A 20,715-nucleotide genomic window follows, 5' to 3' on the forward strand; every position below is an offset into this window, starting at 1 on the left:
TTCTTCTTCATCCAGTTCGGCTGCAATTTCGTCGATCAGTTCCTCGAGCATTTGAATGTTGTTCAACTCATCTTCCATTCTTTCGATTTCGTCTTCAGCCTGATCTTCTTCCGTATCTTCCAATTCGTTCGCCATACGGTCCATCTGCCGAATATTATTCAGTTCCTGTTGTAATCTCATCAATTCTTCTTGCATATGAACGGCAAACTCCAGGAATTCAACTCGTTCTCGGATGGCATCCATCAGAACAGTAGGGGGAGGGAAGGAAATGCAGAATAGCAGAAGCCACGCTTACAATTTCATATATATTTCACGCTAAAAGTACCATTGGGCGATAGCATGTCATCAACGATGTTAAGATGACTGGGCATTGGACGAAGCGATGTAGTTTACCTACCACTTCCGCCAATTAAAATCGTAGAAGCGTTTCTCCGAACTTTGAAAATTTCACATAGTAAAAGTTGGCATTGTATAGTTTTTGTTTAATTAAACAATTTTAGTTATTAAATAAAAGAAAATTCCATATTAACGAGGATTTAATAATCCGTATTAGATTACGCTATCTAATCTTAAGTCATTGCCAGTTTTAAAAGGAATTTTATAAGAATTACTTTCTCTTCGGCTTTTGTTACTCGGCTATAATTATTAATTTAAGAAAGTTAATTTAAGTATTCCAAGGGTTGATTAAGGTACATGAAAGTATCAAACCGCAGCAACAAATGTTATTCTGAAAATTTTAAAATGCTTTCTTATTTTCATCGTCTGAAATTGTATAAGAAAATGAAGGGGGGAAAAATTAAGAGAAGTGACTTTAATTTATTCTGACGCAAAAACGTAAAAGTAAAATACAAAAGAATATACGAATAATGAAAGAGCACAAGAGCAAGGTTGAAAGAAAGTGCTTTTCGAAGTAAACGGATTTGCGTAAAATGCCGTGGACAATATTGCGAATTTACCACTGTAAAGTAAAGTTAGAAGTACTTTTTAGTTCTCAAAATCAATACACGAATTTAAGTATCTCTTAGCAGTTGTTAAAGGGGAACAAAACTGTCAATTGAAGCAACTAGAATCTCATTTCTGGTGGGGAAGGTGGTTGTTGGCCATGACAAACCGTACCCGTATGCTAAGTACCATACTAGGATTATTAATAATTTTAAAATTATGGGCTCTGGGGTGTAAGGGAACTTTCAGAAGAATATCGGAATTCGGGGTCAGCTTAGGGCAGGGCCGGCTCTTGCAGTTTTTCCGCCCCGGACGAATCTCTCGCGGTAAAAAAATATATATACTGAAGAAAAAAATTAAGAAAGAAAGAAGAAACGTTCAAACATTACAAGCTTTAATTTTTGGTTTACAAATAGTTTATTTCCCTTTTTTTTGATATTTCTTTCTTTTTAATATGAAACGTTCATCCAATAATAAAACCTCGCCCGTCCCCGGCCGCCCCCTAACATGGGTATGATTGAAAGCAGTTGCTTCGCCTTGGTCTTTATCAATTCATCGGTACTAAGTCCGACCACAGCTTCATGCACTGTCCAATAGTGGCACAACCAAAAAGTATATTTGGGGGGGGGGCACGCCTTAAATTTATCTTATCAGTTAGGGGTGTCCAGGGGCTCTCCCCCGGAGAAATTTTTCAAATTGTAGTCCTAAGAATGCAGTTTTATACAGTCTCACAGTTTAGGTGGTCGAAAGTTTCAGGGAGCGTTTTGAGCAATTTTTAAGAAACAGAAATCTTAAAACCGCGATTATAGGCGATATTTGTCGACGTTAAAGTAGGAGACGGGTCTTCAGTGCTGTCTTCGATCTTTGTTTTGTTGTGTTGTTTTATGATCACCTCGCATCTCCATTTTTTGACATTGAAGTTCCAAAACTCAGTTTGCGACAAACTTTGATGATTACGGCATATCCAAAAAACATTTCAATATAGAAGTACTAAAAAGCGAAGTTTTTAAGCGATACTCAGGGACTCGTGTTTAAAGGCCTCACTTTAATTTTTTTGAAATTATATTTTTTTCATTTTCAGATTTCAAACGGAAGCAACGTCTCACTCTATTTAAAGAGGTCCGCGTGCTCAGCAACTAAAGAAATTATCGATTTTAAAAATCCATTTTTTGACGATTTGGATGATATTAGAGTTAGGGGTTCAAGGCGTGAGCGAGGCCTTTGTTCATTTTTAAAAAAAATATACTCAGTTCTCGGGGGGGGGGGGGGGAAGATCCAAGTCCGGACTGCAGAAGTTCAAAAACTGGACAGTCAAAAATGTATAATTATTTAAAACGTCGTAAATAGTAATTATTTGCTTAACTATTGCTATATCCCACAGCGCCCCTGTAGATGAATTACGGCTCTCCAGGAAGGCACATTTTTGGGGAAATTGCTTGTCGAGTCACTAAATCAATCTTTAATCAATTTAATATTTAACAAAACTAGTTGAATTAATTTTGATTAAAATTTTAACAAATCGGGGATTATCGTTATCGGGGTTTCGTGGCTGCTATAGGAGGAGCATATTTTGAGAATCATTACCTGGAGCCTTACCAAAATGCGCCTCTAATGAATTATAAGCCCAAAAGCGCTTACACCTGTTGTTTTGTCTTTGAACAAACTTAATATAGAATGATATAGAGCCGATTTTCTAAAGCAAGACTTCACCATCTAGGCGAGCCGCGGAATATTGAAACATTTCATTACTAATAAGTCCCTAATTATTTGCGACGGTATTGTAAAATTTCGCGGGGCGTCTGAAGGCTCCCCGAAAAGGTGCATGCACATTTTGGGAATCACCACCAGGAGCATTACTAAAATACGCCCCTAGTACATAATACGTCCAAAAGCGCTCCAAAAATTGCCTGGGAACATTATTGTAAATACAGTGATAAATGGCCGATTTTCCCATCTTAGGGGCCCCGCGAAACATTGAAAGTTTCCGTTATTTGTATATGTTATTCCATATATATATATATATATATATATATATATATATATATATATATATATATATATATATATATATATATATATATATATATGGAGTTGAAAGGGCTGCAGAATGTTATTGGGCGAAGTGATATAGTTTAAGAGCCACATCCACCAATTAAATTGGGACACCAAAAAAAAAGGCACTGTCATTTTAAGTTAAAATGTTTCTTTACTGATTAGTTGCTATTTTATACTTCAAATTTTGCGCATGCTGAAATGGGGGGAGTCTAATATGAGAGAGAAGAAGATTATAATCACTACATCCTTTAAATTTCATCTCAAAAGAGATTCAGTATTGATTATTTTTTCTTTTATTTCCTTGGTGAGCGAACAAAAATATTGTAAGACATAACTCCTTTTGCTACATAGGGATAGTAAGAAAAACGGCACATTTTTTTTCAAATTTAACGTAAATATTCTTAGTTAGTCGTGCCCAGCCGACATCTCTCTTGTCGTGCGGTGACTAATTCAAAATTAGAAATAAAATTTTGTCTGATGCGTAAATTGGTAGTTTCTTAGACCTAATTCTAGAATATTACCCGAAATTTGAGTTTTGCTTTCATGTTACATGAACGGTCTCTAGGTAGATGCAGTGTATTGATTTCGCTTAAAGTATTAATGAAGCAAAAGCATTCTTTTGTAAAACTAAAAGCGAACATTTTTAAAATAAAGTTCAGGTTATTATTAAAAAGACTTTTATCTGCTGTTGACAAAAGGAAAATAACCGAGTGAGTTTCAGTTTTTGCATCAAAATGTTTCTCTCTAGTATAATCGAAAAGAACTGCCAGTTGTGTGTAGTAACCAGTAGTTCTCATAAGTATTGAAATAATCTAGTGGTTTGAAGGGTAGAGATTCTTCTGCCCTTGCAGATTTATATACTATCTGTCTCGGTGAAAACATAAAATTATTGCTAACTTTGGGTCCATGTTCAAGTCAGTTATTAGAATGTAATAAACAAAAATGAAATTCCATCTTTTTGAAGATAACATTCGTGTTATATCAAAGCCGTGTTATAATAATCGCAAATGTGGTACCATGTAATATCGAAACCCTGTTGTACAAATACCGTGTTATACGAGGGACGCCTGTACATAACTTTATTAAGCTTTAAATTTGATTTCATTTCCAAAGTAGGAGTTTTCTCGTAAAGAATCATTTAAACTGAAGCGTCGACAGAGTAGAAATACTTAAATCAAATAAATTTAATTGGTCGAAGTGGTCGTTACACCATACCGCTTCGCCCAATAGCATTCAGCCGCACGTTGAGCGTCGGGTACCTATGCTAAATTCTAAACGTTCTCCTTCTACTCTACGAATCTAATATCTAAACGAATTTAATTGGTGGAAAGGGTCGTTACACCATATCGCTTCGCCCAATAGTATTCAACCGCACTTCCAGCATCAGATATATATTAAATTCTAAACTTGTATTCTATACTTCTTTCTCGTACTTTTATTATGGCGGCCATCCGTGAAAGAATTGAATTTCTGGAGTACGCCGTTCATATACAAGACGAAATATTAAGATTAGAAGTAGAATTATATAATATTCGGCAGGTCGGAAGCGAAGAAATGGAAGAGGATATTGCAAGATTAGAAGACGAATTGAATAGCGTTCGAGAAATCGAGGAAATGGTCGATGAAATTATGGCCGAACTGTTTGGAAGGGAAGAAGACGTCAACGTGGGTCGAAGGTTTATGAATAGGAAGAGAGGCTGATAGGCTGAAAAAAAAAAGAAAAAAAAAGGTCCTTTTCAGGACCACACACATCTTTGAGAAAGGAATGCCTATGATTTGCCTATTAATTCAAACGGTTGTGTTGGACAACAATATTTCGTTATTTTACAGAATTTATCATTTTTTACCAGATCGAGAAATTAGCTTATTAATAATAATTTAATTAATAAGCTTATTAATTTTAATTATTATTTTTTCGTTTTGAAAGCTGTTAAAGATTTTTTTTTAATGGAAAAAAGTGTATTAGCTGTTTTGTTTAAAAGGTGCTGCTTTTTTTTTTTTTTTTAAAGATGAGTGAGGAATATTTTATTCCTAGAAATCAGCTTAAAATATTTAAAAAATATTTTTGAAATAATTTGCGATTTTAGCTATTTTTGAGAATATTGATCAGGTACTAGAAAGTAGTATGGGTATACGGGAAAATAGGCTCGTTTAGTTCTAGACAGAACTTCTTGTTAAGTTTTAGGGTTCTCGAGGGACTTGTAAATGTTTCTTTGAAAAGCAGGAAAATCACAATTTATCACCTATATCTGAAACGGAAAATAATGTTTTGCAAAAATCACGTCTGCTAAAAAGGCAAATATCTGTTTCTGGTTTTATCTTCAGAAAATGTAGTGGTAGCAGAATTGTAAGTGTGTAACATTTTCCTCCCTATATTTTCTACTTTAAAATTTGCTTAATATTCTGTTATAGCATTTTGCACATGATTTTTCTAAAAATTCCTATGATAAAAACAATTTGGGCGGGCATTTAACTGGAATGTTTGAAAAAGTACCTTTTTTTTTGGAACAACGGGGCATGCATGATTACTGTGTATATATTTTTTAATTATACCTCTTATAACGAACACTCGTTATAAAGACCTTTTTCTTTTCAACGGAGATGGTCGTTATATCGAGCGTCGACTGTATTAATTGTACTTTGAATTGAAAGCCTAATAAGAATGTATAGATCTTTTACAATTTTTTTGGGAAAAAAGTGACTAATCGAGTGAGAGCTCGCATTAAAGTGTTTTGCAACGAAATCTTACCGCAGTTATTCGCTAGCTTTGAAGGTGGGTAGAGTCACAATTATATTCTTTTTCTTATGTAAAACCTCTCAGACACAGGAAAATGTTTACAGGGTTTTCTAATACGCTTTCTTACTGCAATCAGCTGACATTTTATTCGAAAATGACATAGAAAACAAATGAAATGTGTATACGGAATTTGTACGTTGACACAGTTTTAACGACAAATTTATTCACACAGGAAGACATAACAGTAACAGAACTTAACAATAATCATTGTTCACTACGCAAAACTGCAAAAGGAGAGAAAAAATTTAAAAGTAAAAATAGTATTCATTGTAGGCGTGCAAAACCATTTTCTTGTGTAAACGAACACATTGTACCGCGATGTACTCTTAGACTCTTAGAAGTACATCGGAGGTATTGACTTGAATAAAACAGTACACATTGTGGTTATACTTTTTTTTAAATTCAGTTGTAACAGGAAAAAATATAAAGATCAAATGCACAAATAACGGTCCGAATTTCTAAAAGAAAAAAAAGTTGAGAAATAACTCTCTAGTTTCAATAACATAAATCTTAATGCCCCTTAACAATTGTTCAAACAGAACAAAACTTGTAACCTTCTCCACTTAGCGAAAATTAAATTCTCATAAGCGTTTCCCCGCCCCTCGCCATCGCTGCAGTTGAAATCTTTCTTATTTCCTATCTTAAGAATAAGTTTGATTGCAATCTTTTCTAATGTTAGAATGACTTATTGCCCTTCACTTACAGACCGCTACTGTTCAGTGACTGAGTAGGGCGCACAGAACGGTAAACTTTTGGGGGTCATGACCGTTGATTTAAATTTTCAGTGCCAATCCTACCGTGGTATTTTACGTGAATGCAAATACTACTGGAATTTCCCTTAACCATTCAAGAAGATAAAGTTGTTTAAGCTCATGATTTAGATAATAAAAGTTTGCAGCAACTTAACTAACCGCAAGGATAACTTAACCCAGTTGTATTGAACTTGAACTCAGAAAAAAGTAATGATATTTTAATAGTATGACAGGTTTTTAGGCCCCACTAAACGGTTACTTCTGATGCATAGTCTAACCTAACACACATCATGGGACCGTTTTCCAGTCATCTCTAAATTTGAATCTTTATTTGTCTTTTGAAATAAATTAAGTCCGGACAAACTTTGCACTCCCATTTACTAGAATGGCAATAAAGAGGAACTAAGTCCAAACAAGGTGCATTCCAGGGGTGGGTTTCAAGGAATATTGCCAACCCTAGTGCAAAAATACAAAGTCCTCTGATACTCCCACTCCATTCCATTCCCATGAAACGACACGCTAAAAATAAATATTCCATTAAATCGAAAATGGGGCTCGATTAATATGCCAAATTAACATCAATAAGCATTCATTTCTCAAACATGTGTGTGGTCCTGAAAAGGACCTTTTTTTTCCTCTTTTTTCATTCTATCAGCCTCTCTTTCTATTCATAAACCTTCGACCCACATCTTCTCTTCCATACAGTGCGTCGATAATTTCATCGACCATTTCCTCGATCCTTCGAGCTCTATTCAACTCGTCTTCTATTCGTTCAATTTCCGCATTCACGTCATCTTCCATCTCTCCGAATTCGTTTAAGCTGTATACGATCCGCCAAGAATTAAATAATTCTCGTTCTAATCTTTGTATTTCGTCCTGTATATAGACAGCAAACTCGAGAAATTCAACTCGCTCACGGATGTCGTCCATCGGAAAAGTACGAAAAGAAAGTGTAGAATAGAAGAAATCAAGTTTGGAATTTAATATATATCTGATGCTAAAGGTGCGGCTGAATGCTATTGGGCGGAGCAATATGGTGTAACGACCACTTCCACCAATTAAATTCGTTTAAGTGTTTCTACTCTGTCGACCTTCAGTTTAAGGGATTCTCTACGAGAAAGCTCGCATTTTAGAAATGACTTTGAATTGAAAGCCTAATAAGAATGTATAGATCTTTCACAATTTTCTTGGGAAAAAAGTGATAAAAAGCACTTAAAAAGAAGGGTACCACGCATTATTTGAGTGACTCTTAAGTAATTCGCTCGCATTAAAGTGTTTTGCAACGAAATCTAATCGCAGTTATTCACGAGCTTTGAAGGTGGGTAGAGTCACAATTATATTCTTTTTCTTATGTAGAACCTCTCAGACACAGGAAAATGTTCACAGGGTTTTCTAATACGCTTTCTTACTGCAATCGGCTGACATTTTATTCGAAAATGACATAGAAAACAAATGAAATGTGTATTCGGAATTTGTACGTTGACACAGTTTTAACGACAAATTTATTCACACAGGAAGACATAACAGTAACAGAACTTAACAATAATGATTGTTCACTACGCAAAACTGCAAAAGGAGAGAAAGAAATTAAAAGTAAAAATAGTATTTATTGTAGGCGTGCAAAACCATTTTCTTGTGTAAACGAACACATTGTACCGCGATGTACTCTTACACTCTTAGAAGTACATCGGAGGTATTGACTTGAATAAAACAGTACACATTGTGGTTATACTTTTTTGCAATTTCAGTTGTAACAGGAAAAAATATAAAGATCAAATACCCAAATAACGGTCCGAATTTCTAAAAGAAAAAAAAGTTGAGAAATAACTCTGTAGTTTCAATAACATAAATCTTAATGCCCCTTAACAATTGTTCAAACAGAACAAAACTTGAAACCTTCTCCACTTAGCGAAAATTAAATTCTCATAAGCGTTTCCCCGCCCCTCGCCATCGCTGCAGTTGAAATCTTTCTTATTTCCTAGCTTAAGAATAAGTTTGATTGCAATCTTTTCTAATGTCAGATGGACTTATTGCCCTTCACTTACAGACCGCTACTGTTCAGTGACTGAGAAGGGCGCACAGAACAGTGAACTTTTGGGGGTCATGACCGTTGATTTTAATTTTCAATGGCAATCCTACCGTGGTATTTTACGTGAATGCAAATACTACTGGAATTTCCCTTAACCATTCAAGAAGATAAAGTTGTTTAAGCTCATGATTTAGATAATAAAAGTTTGCAGCAACTTAACTAACCGTAAGGATAACTTAACCCAGTTGTATTGAACTTGAGAACTCTGAAAAAAGTAATGATATTTTAATAGTATGACAGGTTTTTAGGCCCCACTAAAACGTTACTTTTGATGCATATACTAACCTAACACACATCATGATTTTGAGTTTGTGTGTAGGTAGGGCTAACGTAAAATAAAATCCCCCCCCCTTTCCCCCAAAACCCAAGCCCGAAGTGCTGGGACTTTTTATCCCTTTTTGCTGGAAGGGTAAGAAGTAATCTGCAACAGGTTTAAACTTTTTTTTTTTTTTTTAGGATGTTTAGGTTTTTTCCCAAGAAAATTGTAAAAGACTTACACATTCTTATAAAGCTTTAAATTTAAAGTCATTTCTAAAATAGGAGCGTTCTCGTAAGGAATCCTTTAAACTGAAGCGTCGATAGAGTAGAAACCCCTAAACGAATTTAATTGGTAGAAGTGGTCGTTATACCATATTGCACCGCCCAATAGCATTCAGCCGCACCTTTAGCATCAGATATATATTACATTCCAAACTTGATTTCTACTATTCTACACTTTCTTCTCGTACTTTTCCGATGGACAACATCCGTGCGCGAGTTGAATTTCTGGAGTTTGCTGTCTATGTACAGGACGAAGTACAAAGATTAGAACGAGAATTATTTAATTTTCGGCGGATCGAATACAACTTAAGCGGAGAAAGGGAAAATGCCGTGAAAGCGGAAATTGCACGAATAGAAGACGAGTTGAATAGAGCTCGAAGGATCGAGGAAATGGTCGATGAAATTATTGACGCACTGTATGGAAGAGAAGAAAACGTCAACGTGGGTCAAAGGCTCGTGAATAGAAATAGAGGCTAATAGGTTGAACGTAAATTTAAAAAAAAAGGTCCTTTTCAGGACCACACACATCTTTGAGAGAGGAATGCTATTGCTAAATTCACTCTATGTTATATAATAATAATTCTTTATTTTACGGAGTTAATCACTTTTTACCCGATCGAGAAAAGGGTACGAAACTCTCTGGGTTAAGTAAGGATAACTTAACCCAGTTGTATTGAACTTGAGAACTCAGAAAAAAGTAATGATATTTTAATAGTATGACAGGTTTTTAGGCCCCACTAAAACGTTACTTTTGATGCATAGACTAACCTAACACACATCATGGGACCGTTTTCCAGTCATCTCTAAATTTGAATCTTTATTTGTCTTTTGAAATAAATTAAGTCCGGACAAACTTTGCACTCCCTTTTACTAGAATGGCAATAAAGAGGAACTAAGTCCAAACAAGGTGCATTCCAGGGGTGGGTTTCAAGGAATATTGCCAACCCTAGTGCAAAAATACAAAGTCCTCTGATACTCCCACTCCATTCCATTCCCATGAAACGACACGCTAAAAATAAATATTCCATTAAATCGAAAATGGGGCTCGATTAATATGCCAAATTAACATTAATAAGCATTCATTTCTCAAACATGTGTGTGGTCGTGAAAAGGACCTTTTTTTTCATTCTATCAGCCTCTCTTTCTATTCATAAACCTTCGACCCACATCTTCTCTTCCATACAGTGCGTCGATAATTTCATCGACCATTTCCTCGATCCTTCGAGCTCTATTCAACTCGTCTTCTATTCGTTCAATTTCCGCATTCACGTCATCTTCCATCTCTCCGAATTCGTTTAAGCTGTATACGATCCGCCAAGAATTAAATAATTCTCGTTCTAATCTTTGTATTTCGTCCTGTATATAGACAGCAAACTCGAGAAATTCAACTCGCTCACGGATGTCGTCCATCGGAAAAGTACGAAAAGAAAGTGTAGAATAGAAGAAATCAAGTTTGGAATTTAATATATATCTGATGCTAAAGGTGCGGCTGAATGCTATTGGGCGGAGCAATATGGTGTAACGACCACTTCCACCAATTAAATTCGTTTAAGTGTTTCTACTCTGTCGACCTTCAGTTTAAGGGATTCTTTACGAGAAAGCTCGCATTTTAGAAATGACTTTGAATTGAAAGCCTAATAAGAATGTATATATCTTTTACAATTTTCTTGGGAAAAAAGTGGTAAAAAACACTTAAAAAGAAGGGTACCACGCATTAATCGAGTGACTCTTAAGTAATCCGCTCGCATTAAAGTGTTTTGCAACGAAATCTAATCGCAGTTCTTCGCCAACTTTGAAGGTGGGTAGAGTCACAATTATATTCTTTTTCTTATGTAGAACCTCTCGGACACAGGAAAATGTTCACAGGGTTTTCTAATACGCTTTCTTACTGCAATCAACTGACATTTTATTCGAGAATGACATAGAAAACAAATGAAATGTGGATACGGAATTTGTACGTTGACACAGTTTTAACGACAAATTTATTCACACAGGAAGACATAACAGTAACAGAACTTAACAATAATGATTGTTCACTACGCAAAACTGCAAAAGGAGAGAAAGAATTTAAAAGTAAAAATAGTATTTATTGTAGGCGTGCAAAACCATTTTCTTGTGTAAACGAACACATTGTACCGCGATGTACTCTTAGACTCTTAGAAGTACATCGGAGGTATTGACTTGAATAAAACAGTACACATTGTGGTTATACTTTTTTGCAATTTCAGTTGTAACAAGAAAAAATATAAAGATCAAATGCACAAATAACGGTCCAAATTTCTAAAAGAAAAAAAAGTTGAGAAATAACTCTCTAGTTTCAATAACATAAATCTTAATGCCCCTTAACAATTGTTCAAACAGAACAAAACTTGTAACCTTCTCCACTTAGCGAAAATTAAATTCTCATAAGCGTTTCCCCGCCCCTCGCCATCGCTGCAGTTGAAATCTTTCTTATTTCCTATCTTAAGAATAAGTTTGATTGCAATCTTTTCTAATGTTAGATGGATTTATTGCCCTTCACTTACAGACCGCTACTGTTCAGTGACTGAGTAGGGCGCACAGAACGGTAAACTTTTGGGGGTCATGACCGTTGATTTAAATTTTCAGTGCCAATCCTACCGTGGTATTTTACGTGAATGCAAATACTACTGGAATTTCCCTTAACCTTTCAAGAAGATAAAGTTGTTTAAGCTCATGATTTAGATAATAAAAGTTTGCAGCAACTCAACTAACCGCAAGGATAACTTAACCCAGTTGTATTGAACTTGAGAACTCAGAAAAAAGTAATGATATTTTAATAGTATGACAGGTTTTTAGGCCCCACTAAACCGTTACTTCTGATGCATAGTCTAACCTAACACACATCATGGGACCGTTTTCCAGTCATCTCTAAATTTGAATCTTTATTTGTCTTTTGAAATAAATTAAGTCCGGACAAACTTTGCACTCCCATTTACTAGAATGGCAATAAAGAGGAACTAAGTCCAAACAAGGTGCATTCCAGGGCTGGGTTTCAAGGAATATTGCCAACCCTAGTGCAAAAATAAAAAGTCCTCTGATACTCCCACTCCATTCCATTCCCATGAAACGACACGCTAAAAATAAATATTCCATTAAATCGAAAATGGGGCTCGATTAATATGCCAAATTAACATTAATAAGCATTCATTTCTCAAACATGTGTGTGGTCCTGAAAAGGACCTTTTTTTTTTCTTTTTTTTCATTCTATCAGCCTCTCTTTCTATTCATAAACCTTCGACCCACATCTTCTCTTCCATACAGTGCGTCAATAATTTCATCGACCATTTCCTCGATCCTTCGAGCTCTATTCAACTCGTCTTCTATTCGTTCAATTTCCGCATTCAGGTCATCTTCCATTTCTCCGAGTTCGTTTAAGCTGTATACGATCCGCCAAGAATTAAATAATTCTCGTTCTAATCGTTGTATTTCGTCCTGTATATAGACAGCAAACTCGAGAAATTCAACTCGCTCACGGATGTCGTCCATCGGAAAAGTACGAAAAGAAAGTGTAGAAAAAAAGAAATCAAGTTTGGAATTTAATATATATCTGATGCTAAAGGTGCGGCTGAATGCTATTGGGCGGAGCAATATGGTGTAATGACCACTTCCACCAATTAAATTCGTTTAAGTGTTTCTACTCTGTTTAAGGGATTCTTTACGAGAAAGCTCGTATTTTAGAAATGACTTTGTATTGAAAGCCTAATAAGAATGTATAGATCTTTTACAATTTTCTTGGGAAAAAAGTGGTAAAAAACACTTAAAAAGAAGGGTACCACGCATTAATCGAGTGACTCTTAAGTAATCCGCTCGCATTAAAGTGTTTTGCAACGAAATCTAATCGCAGTTATTCGCTAGCTTTAAAGGTGGGTAGAGTCACAATTATATTCTTTTTCTGATGTAGAACCTCTCAGACACAGGAAAATGTTCACAGGGTTTTCTAATACGCTTTCGTACTGCAATCAGCTGACATTTTATTCGAAAGTGACATAGAAAACGAATGAAATGTGTATACGGAATTTGTACGTTGACGCAGTTTTAACGACAAATTTATTCACACAGGAAGACATAACAGTAACAGAACTTAACAATAATGATTGTTCACTACGCAAAACTGCAAAAGGAGAGAAAAAATTTAAAAGTAAAAATAGTATTAATTGTAGGCGTGCAAAACCATTTTCTTGTGTAAACGAACACATTGTACCGCGATGTGCTCTTAGACTCTTAGAAGTACATCGGAGTTATTGACTTGAATAAAACAATACACATTGTGGTTATACTTTTTTGCAATATCAGTTGTAACAGGAAAAAATATAAAGATCAAATGCACAAATAACGGTCCGAATTTCTAAAAGAAAAAAAAGTTGAGAAATAACTCTCTAGTTTCAATAACATGAATCTTGATGCCCTTTAACAATTGTTCAAACAGAACAAAACTTGTAACCTTCTCCACTTAGCGAAAATTAAATTCTCATAAGCGTTTCCCCGCCCCTCGCCATCGCTGCAGTTGAAATCTTTCTTATTTCCTATCTTGAGAATAAGTTTGATTGCAATCTTTTCTAATGTTAGATGGACTTACTGCCCTTCACTTACAGACCGCTACTGTTCAGTGACTGAGTAGGGCGCACAGAACGGTAAACTTTTGGGGGTCATGACCGTTGATTTAAATTTTCAGTGCCAATCCTACCGTGGTATTTTACGTAAATGCAAATACTACTGGAATTTCCCTTAACCATTCAAGAAGATAAAGTTGTTTAGGCTCATGATTCAGATAATAAAAGTTTGCAGCAACTCAACTAACCGTAAGGATAACTTAACCCAGTTGTATTGAACTTGAGAACTCAGAAAAAAGTAATGATATTTTAATAGTATGACAGGTTTTTAGGCCCCACTAAAACGTTACTTTTGATGCATGGACTAACCTAACACACATCATGGGACCGTTTTCCAGTCATCTCTAAATTTGAATCTTTATTTGTCTTTTGAAATAAATTAAGTCCGGACAAACTTTGCACTCCCTTTTACTAGAATGGCAATAAAGAGGAACTAAGTCCAAACAAGGTGCATTCCAGGGGTGGGTTTCAAGGATTATTGCCAACCCTAGTGCAAAAATACAAAGTCCTTTGATACTCCCACTCCATTCCATTCCCATGAAACGCCACGCTAAAAATAAATATTCCATTAAATCGAAAATGGGGCTCGATTAATATGTCAAATTAACATTAATAAGCATTCATTTCTCAAACATGTGTGTGGTCCTGAAAAGGACCTTTTTTTCATTCTATCAGCCTCTCTTTCTATTCATAAACCTTCGACCCACATCTTCTCTTCCATACAGTGCGTCGATAATTTCATTCACCATTTCCTCGATCCTTCGAGCTCTACTCAACTCGTCTTCTATTCGTTCAATTTCCGCATTCACGTCATCTTCCATTTCTCCGAATTCGTTTAAGCTGTATACGATCCGCCAAGAATTAAATAATTCTCGTTCTAATCTTTGTATTTCGTCCTGTACATAGACAGCAAACTCGAGAAATTCAACTCGCTCACGGATGTCGTCAATCGGAAAAGGACGAAAAAAAAGTGTAGAATAGAAGAAATCAAGTTTGGAATTTAATATATATGTGATGCTGAAAGTGCGGCTGAATGCTATTGGGCGGAGCAATATGGTGTAACGACCACTTCCACCAATTAAATTCGTTTAAGTGTTTCTACTCTGTCGACCTTCCGTTTAAGGGATTCTTTACGAGAAAGCTCGTATTTTAGAAACGACTTTGAATTGAAAGTCTAATAAGAATGTGTAGATCTTTTACAATTTTCTTGGGAAAAAAGTGGTAAAAAACACTTAAAAAGAAGGGTACCACGCATTAATCGAGTGACTCTTAAGTAATCCGCTCGCATTAAAGTGTTTTGCAACGAAATCTAATCGCAGTTCTTCGCCAGCTTTGAAGGTGGGTAGAGTCACAATTATATTCTTTTTCTGATGTAAAACCTCTCAGACACAGGAAAATGTTCACAGGGTTTTCTAATGCGCTTTCTTACTGCAATCAACTGACATTTTATTCGAGAATGACATAGAAAACAAATGAAATGTGGATACGGAATTTGTACGTTGACACAGTTCTAACGACAAATTTATTCACACAGGAAGACATAACAGTAACAGAAATTAACAATAATGATTGTTCACTACGCAAAACTGCAAAAGGAGAGAAAGAATTTAAAAGTAAAAATAGTATTTATTGTAGGCGTGCAAAACCATTTTCTTGTGTAAACGAACACATTGTACCGCGATGTACTCTTAGACTCTTAGAAGTACATCGGAGGTATTGACTTGAATAAAACAGTACACATTGTGGTTATACTTTTTTGCAATTTCAGTTGTAACAGGAAAAAATATAAAGATCAAATGCACAAATAACGGTCCGAATTTCTAAAAGAAAAAAAATTGTGAGAAATAACTCTCTAGTTTCAGTAACATGAATCTTAATGCCCCTTAACAATTGTTCAAACAGAACAAAACTTGTAACCTTCTCCACTTAGCGAAAATTAAATTCTCATAAGCGTTTCCCCGCCCCTCGCCATCGCTGCAGTTGAAATCTTTCTTATTTATTATCTTAGGAATAAGTTTGATTGCAATCTTTTCTAATGCTAGATGGACTTATTGCCCTTTACTTACAGACCGCTACTGTTCAGTGACTGAGTAGGGCGCACAGAAGAGTAAACTTTTGGGGGTCATGACCGTTGATTTTAATTTACAGTGCCAATCCTACCGTGGTATTTTACGTGAATGCAAATACTACTGGAATTTCCCTTAACCATTCAAGAAGATAAAGTTGTTTAAGCTCATGATTTAGATAATAAAAGTTTGCAGCAACTTAACTAACCGTAAGGATAACTTAACCCAGTTGTATTGAACTTGAGAACTCAGAAAATAGTAATGATATTTTAATAGTATGACAGGTTTTTAGGCCCCACTAAAACGTTACTTTTGATGCATAGACTAACCTAACACACATCATGGGACCGTTTACCAGTCATCTCTAAATTTGAATCTTTATTCGTCTTTTGAAATAAATTAAGTCCGGACAAACTTTGCACTCCCTTTTACTAGAATGGCAATAAAGAGGAACTAAGTCCAAACAAGGTGCATTCCAGGGGTGGGTTTCAAGGAATATTGCCAACCCTAGTGCAAAAATACAAAGTCCTCTGATACTCCCACTCCATTCCATTCCCATGAAACGACATGCTAAAAATAAATATTCCATTAAACCGAAAATGGGACTCGATCAATATGCCAAATTAACATTAATAAGCATTCATTTCTCAAACATGTGTGTGGTCCTGAAAAGGACCTTTTTTTTTCTTTTTTTTCATTCTATCAGCCTCTCTTTCTATTCATAAACCTTCGAACCACATCTTCTCTTCTATACAGTGCGTCGATAATTTCATCGACCATTTCCTCGATCCTTCGAGCTCTATTCAACTCGCCTTCTATTCTTTCAATTTCCGCACTCAAGTCATCTTCCATTTCTCCGAGTTCGTTTAAGCTGTATACGATCCGCCAAGAATTAAATAATTTACGTTCTAATCTTTGTATTTCGTCCTGTACATAGACAGCAAACTCGAGAAATTCAACTCGCTCACGGATGTCGTCCATCGGAAAAGTACGAAAAGAAATTTAGAATAGAAGAAATCAAGTTTGGAATTTAATATATATCTGATGCTAAAAGTGCGGCTGAATGCTATTGGGCGGAGCAATATGGTGTAACGACCACTTCCACCAATTAAATTCGTTTAAGTGTTTCTAGTCTGTCGACCTTCAGTTTAAGGGATTCTTTACGAGAAAGCTCGTATTTTAGAAACGACTTTGAATTGAAAGCCTAATAAGAATGTGTAGATCTTTTACAATTTTCTTGGGAAAAAAGTGGTAAAAAACACTTAAAAAGAAGGGTACCACGCATTAATCGAGTGACTCTTAAGTAATCCGCTCGCATTAAAGTGTTTTGCAACGAAATCTAATCGCAGTTCTTCGCCAGCTTTGAAGGTGGGTAGAGTCACAATTATATTCTTTTTCTGATGTAAAACCTCTCAGACACAGGAAAATGTTCACAGGGTTTTCTAATGCGCTTTCTTACTGCAATCAACTGACATTTTATTCGAGAATGACATAGAAAACAAATGAAATGTGGATACGGAATTTGTACGTTGACACAGTTTTAACGACAAATTTATTCACACAGGAAGACATAACAGTAACAGAACTTAACAATAATGATTGTTCACTACGCAAAACTGCAAAAGGAGAGAAAGAATTTAAAAGTAAAAGTAGTATTTATTGTAGGCGTGCAAAACCATTTTCTTGTGTAAACGAACACATTGTACCGCGATGTACTCTTGGAAGTACATCGGAGGTATTGACTTGAATAAAACAGTACACATTGTGGTTATACTTTTTTGCAATTTCAGTTGTAACAGGAAAAAATATAAAGATCAAATGCCCAAATAACGGTCCGAATTTCTAAAAGAAAAAAAAAGTTGAGTAATAACTCTCTAGATTCAATAACATGAATCTTAATGCCCCTTAACAATTGTTCAAACAGAACAAAACTTGTAACCTTCTCCACTTAGCAAAAATTAAATTCTCATAAGCGTTTCCCCGCCCCTCGCCATCGCTGCAGTTAAAATCTTTCTTATTTCCTATCTTAAGAATAAGTTTGATTGCAATCTTTTCTAATGTTAGATGGACTTATTGCCCTTCACTTACAGACCGCTACTGTTCAGTGACTGAGAAGGGCGCACAGAACAGTAAACTTTTGGGGGTCATGACCGTTGATTTTAATTTTCAGTGCCAATCCTACCGTGGTATTTTACGTCAATGCAAATACTACTGGAATTTCCCTTAACCATTCAAGAAGATAAAGTTGTTTAAGCTCATGATTTAGATAATAAAAGTTTGCAGCAACTTAACTAACCGTAAGGATAACTTAACCCAGTTGTATTGAACTTGAGAACTCAGAAAAAAGTAATGATATTTTAATAGTATGACAGGTTTTTAGGCCCCACTAAAACGTTACTTTTGATGCATAGACTAACCTAACACACATCATGGGACCGTTTTCCAGTCATCTCAAAATTTGAATCTTTATTTGTCTTTTGAAATAAATTAAGTCCGGACAAACTTTGCACTCCCTTTTACTAGAATGGCAATAAAGAGGAACTAAGTCCAAACAAGGTGCATTCCAGGGGTGGGTTTCAAGGAATATTGCCAACCCTAGTGCAAAAATACAAAGTCCTCTGATACTCCCACTCCATTCCATTCCCATGAAACGACACGCTAAAAATAAATATTCCATTAAATCGAAAATGGGGCTCGATTAATATGCCAAATTAACATCAATAAGCATTCATTTCTCAAACATGTGTGTTAGGGTGATGCTTAAAAATGAACATTGTAAATTATCATCGCTCACCCCTTAAAATTGTTCTTTGACCCAAAATAAATCAGCAGAATTTTTTTCAAAGTTATAAAAAAATATTTAGGGGGCGCTACCACGTTTTAAAAAATCGAATAAATAAACAATTTAAAAAAAAACCCTGAAATTATTAACGCATTGCAAATGCTACTATTTTGGATGAAGATTTGCTTTTTATGTCTTTTAAGCTATTTGGCTGTGTATACAATCGACATATAACCTCTACTTGACTGTCTGTCCAGCAGTGTGTGGACTGTGTAGCCTGTCTGTCTGAGCTTGCTTTGCTTGTTGCAACGCGCTCGCTAGCCCCTCCCTCTTCCCACGCCATTCATTCTGCACTCCAGTCTCACTCATATCAGTTGTGTATTGAGTATCCTGTTTCAATTGTGAAAAATCTGTATTGTGAAAAATCTTGCACCAGAAATCGTTGAGTTTTCAAAGGATCAGCTGAAACAATACCAACCCCGAGATGACTACAGAGAGCTTCTTGAGCTCAGTATAATTTTTCTAGGAGATGTTCCAGAGAAGGGAGTATCCTTTAAAGCGCCTGGAGGAATGCATAGAGCTAGATGGATGGCAAAGGCTATTTATTCGTTGAAAATTTATCTCTTCAGAGGCCAGTTCAACATTACTAAGCGAGAAGAGCATGGAATCAGGGATATATGTATTTTCACAGTTGTGATATATATAAAGAATTGGTTTCAATCAGCTGTAGCCAACTACGCTCCTCTAAATGATCTCAATCTTTTGAAAGATTTGGTAAACTACAAAACAGTGAACGAAATCTTTGCTGACAAGGCGTTGAAGAAAATAAAGAATCATCTCTGGTATCTGTCTGAAACACTGGTTGGCCTAGCTTTTTTTGATGAACGTGTCTCAGATGAAACCAAAACTCAAATGGTGAGTGCTTTACAAAATGATGGACAGAAACATTTGAAAAAAAGAACTACCGTTGACCTAGAAGTCATATCTACAAAACGTTTGGACAACTTTGTCACGTCCAACACCATGGACTTTTTCAGAACTCTTGAACTTGATACAACTTTTTTAAGAAATCCAGTTCAAACATGGAAACAAGATGAAGTCTTCAAGAAGAATAAGGCTACTGTTAAGTCTTTAAGAGTTGTGAACGACATTGCTGAGCGGGGAGTAGCTCTCATCGAAGAGTTCAACAAACTTATTACTGCTCAGGAAGAACAGAAACAGTTCCTGTTACTTGTAGTGAAAAATTTCAGGAAGCAATTTCCAGACAGAAACAAACAAACATTGATTAAAATGTAGTTTCAAAGCTGTGTTTTTGAAAGTATCATAAACATTAAGGGGTCTAAGGACCTTTAACCTTCAAAATTTTCGATTTTCTGGAAAAAATATATGTTATACATAATTTGATTCTGAACAATTTGATACCTTATTTTTTACCATACGCCAAAAACTTTTCAAGTTATCGTAAAATTCCGTAAACTTTCCCCATAGAGATTTATGCTAATAGCAGCTGTTTAAGCCTCTTTTTCTCAGGTATCGGTTTCTTCGGTTTTCTCGTTTTGCGCGCATGATATCTCAGAAAGTTTCTTATATATTTCCGTAAAACCTTTTATACATGTTTTTCTGGTATATATTTATGTTCTGAACCTAAATTTTAACTAAAAATGAAAGGTAATATTAAAAAAAATATATTTTTTGCCCAAAATTTTGGAAATTTTTGATTATGACTTGTAAAATTTTAAAAAATAAATAAATAATTTAAAAAAAAATTAAACAAATTTAGGTTCAGGTCATAAATATAAACCAGACAAACAAGTATGAAAAGTTTTACGGAAATATATAAGAAACTTTCTGAGATATTATGCGCGCAAAACGAGAAAACCGAAGAAACCGGCACCTGAGAAAAAGAGGCTTAAACAGCTGCTGTTAACATAAACTTCTATGGGGAAAGTTTACGCATTTTTACGATAACTTGGAAAGTTTTTGGTGTATGTTAATAAATAAGGTATCAAGTTGTTCTGAATTAAAATATGCATAACCTATATTTTTTCCAGAAAGTCGAAA

This window comes from Uloborus diversus, unplaced genomic scaffold (assembly GCF_026930045.1).
Source record: "Uloborus diversus isolate 005 unplaced genomic scaffold, Udiv.v.3.1 scaffold_446, whole genome shotgun sequence".
Lineage (NCBI taxonomy): Eukaryota > Metazoa > Arthropoda > Arachnida > Araneae > Uloboridae > Uloborus > Uloborus diversus.